This window comes from Astatotilapia calliptera, chromosome 1 (assembly GCF_900246225.1).
Source record: "Astatotilapia calliptera chromosome 1, fAstCal1.2, whole genome shotgun sequence".
NCBI classification, from domain to species: Eukaryota; Metazoa; Chordata; class Actinopteri; order Cichliformes; family Cichlidae; genus Astatotilapia; species Astatotilapia calliptera.
Window position 1 is genome coordinate 20,749,389 of NC_039302.1, and position 11,511 is coordinate 20,760,899.

General features: G+C 39.1%; 1 long non-coding RNA gene across 2 annotated transcripts; it reads right to left on the reverse strand.

Moving 5' to 3' along the window:
• Positions 1–7,508: 7,508 nt before the first annotated feature.
• Positions 7,509–10,089, reverse strand: LOC113021788 (uncharacterized). Of its 2 annotated transcripts, XR_003272369.1 has the most exons (5): positions 9,968–10,089; positions 9,417–9,450; positions 9,259–9,329; positions 8,919–9,008; positions 7,509–8,393 (listed from the first exon to the last, which is right to left on the reverse strand). It is a non-coding gene; the product is annotated as an uncharacterized LOC113021788 (long non-coding RNA). The 2 variants fall into 2 exon arrangements; XR_003272364.1 differs by lacking the exon at positions 8,919–9,008.
• Between the last annotated feature and the right edge of the window lie 1,422 nt (positions 10,090–11,511).

Sequence of the window (11,511 nt, forward strand, 5' to 3'; positions counted from 1 at the left end):
CTGTTTACCCCAATCTTTAGTTTCTAAGTAAAGTATGCCCCTGTTTTAAAGTCACTTTATTCAAAGAGCAGGACTGCAGAGGTTTCACCTCAAAATTTCTGCTTTAATCAAGTTCTCATTTTTATAGATGTTTTCGGGGACTTCACTCCTTTATTTCTCAGTTAAGAGGCAGATTTATGTTTTGTTAATGCAATTAGATAAAGGTATCTGCATTTCGTGAATTACTCTTGGGTCTGCTTTTCTTTCACAGATTTAATAAGCGGATCAAAAGGTGTGTGTGTGTGTGTGTGTGTGTGTGTGTGTGTGTGTGTGTGTGTGTGTGTGTGTGTGTGTGTGTGTGTGTGTGTGTGTGTGTGTGTGTGTGTGTGTGTGTGAGATTCAGTTCTTTCCAAGAGAGAGAGTAGATGTTGACTTTTGTTTGATTTCTGAAAACTGTTACAATTGTTGTTTAAAATGTTCTTTATGTAACCTAATTATGTCAAAGCAGAACATTTTCATAAAAGTATTACTCCTTAAAATTTGTATGTATTCTATATGTCTGAAATGATTTTAAAAATATTTCACTGGAATAACTTTTAGTAGAAGTTTGGAAAACATACATTACTTTTAAAACAAATGTGGCTGCTACATTAAAGGAAATAATTCCACGCTAATGACACATAACCAATAACAGTAATATTAGCCGTGTTCCTGTGAATTCTTTTCCAATGATCATCATGATGTAAAAATCTAGCAGACCTGTTCTGAACAACAGTCTGGGACTTTGTGACAGTTCCTTAGACCTTTCCTTTTAATGGACAGCAGGGAGCGACTCCTGTTGTTGCAACATGACTTCAGTTTGTGTAGAAGTCAGGGCTAAAACGGCCCCAGAGTTTCTTGCTCTATGACCTCTGAAAGCCTTTTCCTAATGAGTTTACGGGCTTAGTCACAGTTTCAGATCACAGTGAACAAAACATGAAGTCAGTTTTGTAAATGGTGGTCATTCTAACAATTAGAAAGGAGAATTATCCAGGGTATGTAGGGTATACTCAACACAAGTCTTCGTGGTTGGACTTTACCAACCATCTTGGTGGCTATGTCCACATATGAGGTGGGCCGGCATTGTTCATCTTCATGCTTGGGCTTGCTGATTACTTCTCCAATCACTTGATGGTAGCACACTCCAATCAGGGCTGTTTGTGTTTTCATGTTGAATTTGCAGCAAATTTTCACAAATGAATGATCATATATATTATTTAGAACAAGAAAGAGCAGCAACCCTCAAAATAAAAAACAAAGTGAAACAAAACTGGGGCAGGCTACAAGAGAAAACAAGTACAAAACACAGATCTGGTCTCTTCTAGATGTTTCCAGTTGGATAGGCAATTGAGCTTAAACTCTGAGATAATTTTGTAAGTGGGACCTGATGGGCACCGATTCTCCGTCACACTTGGGAAAGCGGTGGGTCTTTAACTGATTGACTGAGGCCACTGAATCCTACACACTGGTCCTTTAACACAAAATTAGCACCTCTTTAACCTGAACTCAAAGAGCAGATGCTTAAATCAAGAGTTAGCATTGTTTCTGTTTGACAGGTTGAGTTTGAGTGAGAAGGCAGTTAGGTGTGGGTGTTCACGGTTGATTGAAACTGTTATGACTGAAAAGGGAACAAGTTTGCAACAGAATTTTCATAGAGTGCAAAGCCATGCAAGGGTGAGATCCCACACTCGCCCCTGCGTGTGGTGTACCTAAATCTGTCTCATTCAGCCAGAATCAAAGCTCTACAAGAGACATGCTCCTAGTTGCCTAAACAAGAACAAAATCTCCCAACTCAACATTAGTTTTTAAAGTTTAAGCACTTCATCTCGCAAACCGTAAACTTAAAAGCAGTATGTAAACAGCTACAAATCACCAACGGAACGAGGTGTCATAAAAGCCATGTGTGAACCTCATGAGGAGCAAAGAGGGGTGTGCATCACCAGGGCTTTCCCCTCCCATCTTATCCAGATGTTTTATTGAATGGGGCCTGTTCCACCTAAACTTCAGCTTCAGTAAACTTTGTCCCAGAACCACCCACACACTTCTGGCACTGTTCTCACTGATTCATGTAAAAAACTAAATAGACATGAGAGGCTGGGAAAGGAGGCCCACCAGGATATGGGAGGACAAATGTTTATTCCTTTCTTGCTGTGATTGTGCAGACTCCCTTTGGCTACATTCCGCACTGATATCTTGTGTTGCAAATTAAAATTAATATCTAGTCTTTATATCAGTGTTTATAATTTAAGTTTTAAGACTGTTTATTTGTTCTAGGGAAATAAAAACAGAGATACAAACTTCTCTTTAGACAGTAATCTGGCTGCTTCTTTTCTTTGAGAGATGTGAGTGGTCGTGTGCGGCATGACTTGCTGTGACACATAAAAGCTCAGTGTTGGTGCTGTGGGTTTCTAATTTCTACTCATTCTTATAAGAGGTTTTAAATGTGTGGGAAGGAGAGAAGCAGTCGACCTCCAAAGCAAGCTCATTTAAAAGCCACACACATAGGTGTGTTTTTTCTATATAGCACACGTGATGCACCGTAGCGCATACAATGTAAATATGTAAGTTTTAGTGCATCATCTGAGCAGTACTGCTTTAGATTAGGTCATAACATTGCAGCTGCAATAGCATGCACAAGTTTTTTTAGATTGTAGAGCGTAGAGAGCTACCATCAGGGAAAAGAAGAGCAATGGAACAGATGTCATGGCTCCTGTAGAGCCCTGATCCCAACATCATAAAGTTAAGCTAAGATTAAGATGCTGACAGCCAGTTTCCCAGATATAGATTAAGTCTAGTCCTAAACTCAAAGAAAATGTCAATGAAGTTTTGGAAAGAATGTGTGCAGGTGCAGGCTCGAGGTCTTCATTTTTTCTGTCAAATCAGCCTCATTTTAGTCGTGGTGCCTAAAACATTTGCGCTGAACTGTTTAAGGGTGCATCCCAGCAAACAAAAACATCTCAATACTGCTGCATGTGAACACTGGTGAAGGCTGCACATTTATTCTGAAGTCACATCTGGCACCAGCTTAGACAGGGTGACTTATGGGGTGCAGTGTAATGATAAATATTAGAGGCTTCACATTCTTCATCACTCGCTGACAAGTGGCCGACAACAAGCTGACCCCCGTGTTCACTGGATCGCTTTGATAAAGAGAAAGACCCGTATTTTTGCTCATTTCTAATCAGCACTAAACCTGTACCGTGGATTCCCTCGTCTCTCACTCTGAGACAGATTTTGACAAACCGCAATATGAATGTAAAGCCTGCGACACAACGATCTTAAAATGATAAAACACAGTCACTGATGTGACAGCAGGGCAGTTATTATTCTTATTAAACACACGTATTACAAGCTAATTAACAAAAATATGTCAAGTCATTACATGTTTAGACCAAGTGAACCATTTGTTACATCTGGCACAGGCTGCTGATCATTACACGGGTACAGGGCTGAGTTTTTTTATGAAGCCCCCCTGAATTAATTTGAGAACATCCACACTGTGTCAGTCACCTGCTTCACTGCCATTCATTTTCTACTCAGCAATTGGACATAAAGGATCCAAGCAAACAGAGCACAATGAACTCAGAAGATTGTAGACGAGAGATGATTTCCACATTGTGTAACTGAACATAGTGCCTCATATGATTTATTACCACCTGAAACACCGCTGAACCTACTTAATGATGGAAACTGCAGGGCTAAATTATCAACTTGTTGAAAAAAAAAAAACTTTATTTGAATATAAATGTATATTGAAGTAAAACCAAAATGTCTAGAAAACATGAGTTAAAAACATGAGTTAAAAACATGTTTTCTCATTGAGGATCCACTGAGAGCGCTCCTACCTTACATTATTAATTGCAGGCTGCCACCTGTTGGACAAACACAGATCACCCTGAACTTCCAATACAATTTTATTTATAAAGCACATTTAAAACAACATTTACCAAAGTGCTGTACTTTAACACAGACACCACAGACGCATGCACAGATACAATAACAATCAAAAAATAAAATGTCTGAAATGCTGTCATTTTGTTAAAATGTAAAGTGTTACATTTTAACCGGGCAAGTAAAATGTACTTGATTGGTGCACATTCGGTTTATACCAAGGATATTTTTCTTAATGATTAACTATTTACATAAATAAACAAATTATTATTCTTTGTTTATTGAAGGCAAAGAATCACAGTTTTGAGAGCAGCCACACAATAATAAACATAGCTAAAAGCCTAAATATCTACAACTCTCGCTCAGGGTTCAAGCCAAGCAATGAAACTGAGGCGTACTTTACAAATCTGCAAGAAGGGGGAAGTGGAACTCAATCCACAGTTTACAGGGCTCGTCCTGAGAAAGTTCAGTCCCTTCGATTCTTCAGTCTAGTCTTCAGGACAGAGGGGAGTTACTGGTTAGCAGATGTCAGTGACCTCTAATGAACATAGTCAAAGGAGCTTGGAAGGAAAGCGTCTGGACTTCTTTAAGTTGCTTGAAGAAGTTTCACCTCTCATCTGAGAAGCTTCTTCAGTTCTAAGGTCAAATGGTGGAGAGTCCCAGATATAAACCCAGTTTCACACCTTGGCTCAGGCGATTAGAGGATCATCAAGGGGTCCTTTTGTCCCTCTGTGGGGGGTCACTCCCACTAGGTTTATATCTGGGACTCTCCACCATTTGACCTTAGAACTGAAGAAGCTTCTCGGATGAGAGGTGAAACGTCTTCAAGCAACTTAAAGAAGTCCAGACGCTTTCCTTGCAAGCTCCTTTGACTACGATGACCTGGATGACTGAGAACCTTCACAGACATCTAATGAACATAAGGTGTTGAGAGGTCAGAAGGCTTTAAAAACATGCAATAAAATCCTGAAGGCAAGAGTGAAGGCAGGCCAGGAAAGGGGCGATACGCTCCAAGTTACAGGTTCTAGTAAGCAGGCAAGCAGCAGCATTTTGACCCAATTCGAGGAGTGAAAGTTAGCATAACTCACACAAACATAAAGGGCATTACAGTAGTCAAGGGGAATTGCAATAAAACCATGTATAACATTCTCAAAATTACAATAAGAGTAGAAGGACTTGACCTTAGAAAGATGCCTCATTTGCTAAAAACCTTAATACAGGATTAATCTGTTTATTTTCACACCGAGGTTATTTTTGAGCACTACTAGGTCATGACCTCAGTCCTGCTTTTCATTAAAGCTTAAAATAATTTAAGGGCATCCAGGCTATGATGTCACCGCCTATAACCTAAGTACCTCACCCAACAGGAGAAAGGTTCACAAGATAAGGTGATAAAATATTGTTTTGTTTTTAATTTCAAATATGTCGCAACCATTTAAAGCAAACATCAAATAAGTTAAAAGAATTTACCATTATCGTTATAGAGATATTTCAGGCATTGTGAGCAAACGTGCTCATATGGCATTTTTGTGCCATCTTAAACACATAGTGCATGTACACGAGGGTACGATATATCACAGGGCTCTTGCTAGTGTTAGGTCAGTGTAACAATAAAACTCAAAGGAAGGTTTCAGTTCAGTTCTTTTTTATTTCAAACATATACATTCACCAACGTTTCATAAAATCATTCCATACAGTTGTTTGAAAAGGAGTAGGCAGAAGTATATACTTATTTAGCCCTACCCCCTCAGGTTTACATCCTCATCATCTAAATTTGAATAACAAAAACGTATACAATGCCTTCAACTTAGAACATAACATCTCAAAACAATATTTTCACATCCCTCCAATTCCTTCCTACATGATCTAACCTAGCTGAGGCAAATGCATGCCTGTTTATCTGAACACATCGTAGAAGCATGTTAGAGGCTGATGTCACTGTTTTGCTATGTGCTACTGCCAGAAAAACCCCACCCCTGTTCTCTGCTGTCCCCATTTTGTTGGTTTTGAAAACACGAGGGCACACATGAGAAGACAAAGTAACCTTCTAGCTTTACTGAGGCCAGAAGACAGTCACTGAACAAGCTTGTGTCAAGCTAATTGGCAGGATCAGAGGAAAGGATTTGTTATCATCGTGGGTATCTGATCAGAATGAAAGAGAATACAGCTATCAACACTAAAAGGCAAACAAAAACACTATTAGGCTTCAAGTCTTTAACTTCCAACTTAGTTAAGGATAAATAAAGTTATTAGTTAAACCAACTTAATCTGTAGAAGTGGAAAGAGTGGGAAAGAGCCGAGTTCCTAAATAATGGAAATGAATGTGTTTATACAGTATTATTGTCTTTGACTTGAGTGTTGAGTATGAGGGGTTATGGATTTCTGTTTTAGTTTGTTTTTTGTTTTTCACGATTGTTCTTTTCCTTTAGCATTTATTACATCCTCTGCATATCCACTAGTTCATGTTCCTAGGTTATATTGTAGTCGAGTCCATGTGCCTTGGTTATGTAATATTTATTTGTCATCTTTTGCGATCCCTTTCCGTTTCCCCATTCATGTCGCTGTTTCTGTCTGGTCTCTCTGTACAGTCTCCATGGTTTCATCCAAGTCTCCATCTTGATGTTTGGTGTTCTCATGTTTTGATTACTCCCCGTTTTATTTTGATTGCCCCTCGTCTCTTGTGCACTGTGTTAAGTCTTCTTCCTTTGTCTTGTTTTACTCCAATTAGTTTCAGCTGTGTTCCCATCTGTCCAATAATCTGGTTGGTGTGTATGTATTGTCTGAGTGTCCCTCTGACCTTTGTTACTTCTTCCGTCATGCCTTGTGCTCTCTCACCTTGCTTCATGTTTAATGAGGTTGAATCTTTCCGTCTTTATTTGAACCTGCACAGCATTTCTATTCCTTGTCCCCTATCTCAAATATCCCAATATGTGGTCTACAGAGTGGTCAGCGCTGTGAGGTCTACGCAAGTCTTCTACTCTGTACAACAGACCTGAAGAGATGCAGAAAGTGGTTAAAGCTCATTCACGACCTCAAATTTGATGAAAGGTGGTATTTCATAATTTCCCCACTTGAACTATTCCCTTTAAAATTCTCAAGTCTATTTTGATATTGTCTTCCTTATTTGGGAGAGCAAGAACACCCGAACACATCTGAGTCAGAAGGTGGCACGTGCATGTGGGATGCTAAGGTAAATAAATGCATTTGGAGGCTTCAGAAATTGTAAAATAAATAAATAAAAATAGAAGTGTTGTGTGCTATGATTGGTGCAAACCAGTTATCAATACTTCAGACCCTGAAAAAGTCAGTTTTCAAAGAAATTTTTTATGAATATATATGAAGAAGTTAAGGATTGTCACCCGTATTCTACTCATTCACTTTCAGAAAAGTTCATATTAATTTAAGCAACTTTTGAATTTCTACCTTGTCAAGTTTAATAGTGTAAAAGTTCAGAGAGAGCTGAATACCAGCAAGCATTCTCCAAATACCTCCAGTGATTAGTCCTGTTAAACGATCTTGCAGGTTTTGTGAACTGCTGTGGAAGACGTTTAACATGATGACATCATAGCTGACATTATAGCCAAAGAGCCAGATGAGTATTGGAGGGGGATAAAAGAATATTTGTTTTAATAGTTTTTATTGCACCAGTCCTTAAGGCACATCACACTGTAAGGTAAATCCCCAGCAGTTTTTTCACTTCCTACACTATTTGTCATTCAGAAAAGAATTGTATTAAACATACCTTTCTAACCTACTGCCCTGAATGAGCCTGATAATTCAGGTTAAGCTTTAAATATACTAAGAGTCATTAAAAGCTTAATAAGTACTCCGGTAACATTTTTCATACACAAAAATAAATATAACAGAACAATTAAGTAATGAAAAAGGGTTTAAAAGCTTTTTTTCACGTGAGTAGTCTTGCAAGACCAAGTTGTCGGGTCTATATGGTGCTATGCTAATCCTAACCTTAATGCCACAGGCAAGCAGGGATCACGTGACTGGCATGCTGACTTACAATGAATGCTGCTGTGTGTGTGTGTGTGTGTGATGTGATTGATATCCATGCTTGTAACTGCTACATTTAAACTTAACCTGAATTAGACTTCTTAGACCAGAGTTCTCCTGGGCAGTGGGTCTCAAAAATGAAAAATATTGAAAGAAGGTAGGTCAACAAAAGCTTTTTCAAAGGAATATATCTTGAAAAGTGAAGCTAAAACCTCAGAGAGAGGACTATGTTTTTCCAAACTATGAACCATTCAATTTTGAGGCAAACTGGGGACCCACATTGATTTAGGATGGAGTGACCCACAGGCCCATGAATGCCACCTCTGGGAGACGTTTCCTGGAATCATCCTTCTTACAACTCTTTCCATTCCTTGTTTTTTGGAGGCATCTTTACACACTTCTTAAAATAGGCTGAACATCTGGACCTCCATTTCATGGAGGATAAAACTTCTCTTGAAGTTCAAGAGGTATGCCTGCACCTGAAACAAAGAAAATAACTGTTTTTAATTGCTTTATAAAAACAAAACAAAAACAAAAAACCCAACAACTGTACTTTAAACTCTGACTGCCTCCACTCTAAATTAATGATAATATATACAGATGCAATAGAAATGCTCTAATAATGGTATTAGGCTCAGTCTAACAGTTTAAAGTCAGCTGCCTTAATATCCAGAAATGGAAAAGTTGGGCTACTTTTTCCTTTTCTAAGTAATTTGCTTCTGGAAGGTTAGTAGTTCTAGTTCTTGTTTGTCTTTCCTGCCGGGTCATCACCAGTGTAAATTATCTGCCTCCATCTAACCCCTCCTTTGCCTTCTCCTCTGCAACAACAACCCTCTACATGTCCTCCTTCATCCATGAACATTCTCTATGGTCTTCCTCTTTTCCTCCTACCTGGCAGCGCCATCTTCACCGTCCAACATTTTCACCATCCCTCCTCTGCACATGTTTAAACCTCTGTCCCTCTGCTACACTCATTTCTAATGCTGTCCATCTTGGTTACTCACAATAAAACTCTTAAAATCTTTAACTCTGTACGATCCTGTCTGACACTCTTCACCCCCAGAACACCTTTGACGTACTCATCCACCCAGCCTCTACACCAGAGAATGGTTAGTTGTTTGCAGATCCAAATGGAGAATGCAGGAGGGGGAAGGTTAAGAAAGCAACGATAGAAAAAAATAAAACATTAAGGCAGAATCATGAAAATAAGCAGAAACTGACACTAAAGCTTAAACTTTTTAAAATGTGGCAAACAAGAAAAAAAACAATAACAAGCAAACAGAATATGAAATAATAGCAAGAATTCAAAGTTTATAACAGAAAACCCAAGTACTGTGACTTTACCTTACAGCATGGTAGAACAGTCAAGTCCACATCCCAACACTCTTCACCTTGCTTCCCTTCCGCCTGGTCTCCTGCAGAAACAATATATCTGCCTTCCTCCTGTCCATCATATCAGCTAGCTAATTTTAAACACCCTACTCTCACCTCCGTATACCTACCTTTCCTTCTCTCTTGTTGCCTCTTCCCCATAGCCTATGTGGTTAGAAAAATACATGGAGTACACCAAAGGTGGAGGATTCTTTGTGATGTAGAAGCAAATTTTATTTTGGGTCTGCATTTTCAGAGGCAAGATATGAAGACTCATATGTACGTTTAATATATTGGTACTCCTTCACCAAAGGAGTAAAAACGAGAAGGAACAACACAACGCCACCAAAATAAGAGTAAACACCAGCACAGTAGCCCTTCCCACATTCAAGGGTTGCAGAGAAAAAAGTTTTAAGAGCGATGCTGAAGTTGCCTGCTTTCTGCTTGAAAGCTAAGTTAACAAGTCAGTGCAAGTGTTGTAGCAGATATGAAGTTTAATGGGTAATTTCTCAAAAAAAAAAAAAAAAAGTCTTACAGCCATACAACAATGTGGGGGAGAAAGGGACCATCAGGTTATGCCAAAGAAAAACAACAAGAAAACATCGAAGAAGAAAAAAAAAGTCTTAGTCCTCAGCTTACAAAATAAGCTCAAACATTACATGGGTGGCAACAACCTTCTTACCTGGTGTGTTTAACAGAAAACAGCCTACATGAGGAAATGTACAGGGTCCCCCAGACTTTAGACAAACAAAAGAAATGCACCAGAGCAGCTCAACACATGTGCCAAGCAACCCTAACCAAGGAGAAAAGAGCCCCCTCTAGCCACAGGTGAGTTTCCTTTTATAAGGGTGTCCTCACTCCCAGTTGGTCCATTCAAAGCCTCCTCCCTCTAATTAGGTGGAGATTCCCAAAATGATACCAGCCTGCAGTCTACCTTGGGAAATGGCTAGCAAAAGGAGAGGGAGAAAACAGGCAGTCTGCAGACACGTAACAGTTTTTTAAACATCTTTCATCCTGTGATGCTAGGATTCTGCGGGAGGGGTAAGAAAATAGAATTCAGTTGTTTGCAATCTCCTTACATTTGGCAGTAAGATTTTCCACAGTGTACCTTTAAAATTTTTGTAAAGTTTGTAATGAAGACCAACATGGATCAGTTATTTATATCATTAACCTTTTCCTTGCCCCTACTAATATACTAATCACAGATGAACACAGACATTTCCCTGCTGCAGTAGTTTTACTTACTACGTACTCTATTCATTATAATCAGAGACACTTTCATTCTCTGGGCTCTGTATTCTGGACAGGTGGGAGATGGATTTAACTGAGCCAGAGCAAATTTAATTGTACGTAGAATTCAGTTTTGTTTATACTCTGCCAAATTACAGTATAAGTCATCAGAGGACAGCTTACAGTGCTACAGAGAGAAACTGAAGAAGTCCCTTGAGCTGTGGTGAGGGGAGAGCAAAGACTGAAATGAGGACCTTGATCTGAGAGTAGAATCTGCTGCCATGATGATAAATCTGCATCCCCTGATTTGAAAAGTGACACACAAGAGATTAGCACTGATGATCCCCAGTGGATATTGTCTACATTAAATTAAAATAAATGCTAAAAAATAAGAGGAATATAAATGTAAATGTGAACAGTTGTGTTTTCTGTCATTTCTGTCATTTCTGGATTCTCACAATGGTGGATATGAATATTAAACACGGCTGTAGTTTCAGATAACGAGGTCAGTACATGTATGAGTAATCCTTATGAGCCAAACACTTCAGTCTGTTCCAAACACTCAGATCCTGACGTTTTTTTTGTTCTTGTTGTTGTTGTTGTTTCCCCAAATCTTGGCTCTGTAAAACGTCACAGAAGGCATAACCATAATATGGTCAGGATCACGGAAGCCCCTCCCAGTTGCTGATGAAAGAGGTAGCCAATCAGAAGAAAGTTTCTTTAAGGGAAAAGCATTAAAAGGCCTTATTTCCGACGGTACATGAACAGAAGGTCTGCATCTAGACCCAGCGTGAGATAAATAAGTAACAATATAAACTGCGAGTCATGCAAAGTATCCGTATTCAGTACCTAACTGTCTAGACAGCCTCTGCCTGTTGGCTAAGATCTGATCGGCGCAGCTGTTTCAGAATGATGTAACTGGCTATAAATTGGAAAATGCGGTGTTTTATTGATCATTTGCTTTCCCTGCTGCACCTACAAGATCTGTAATATCTC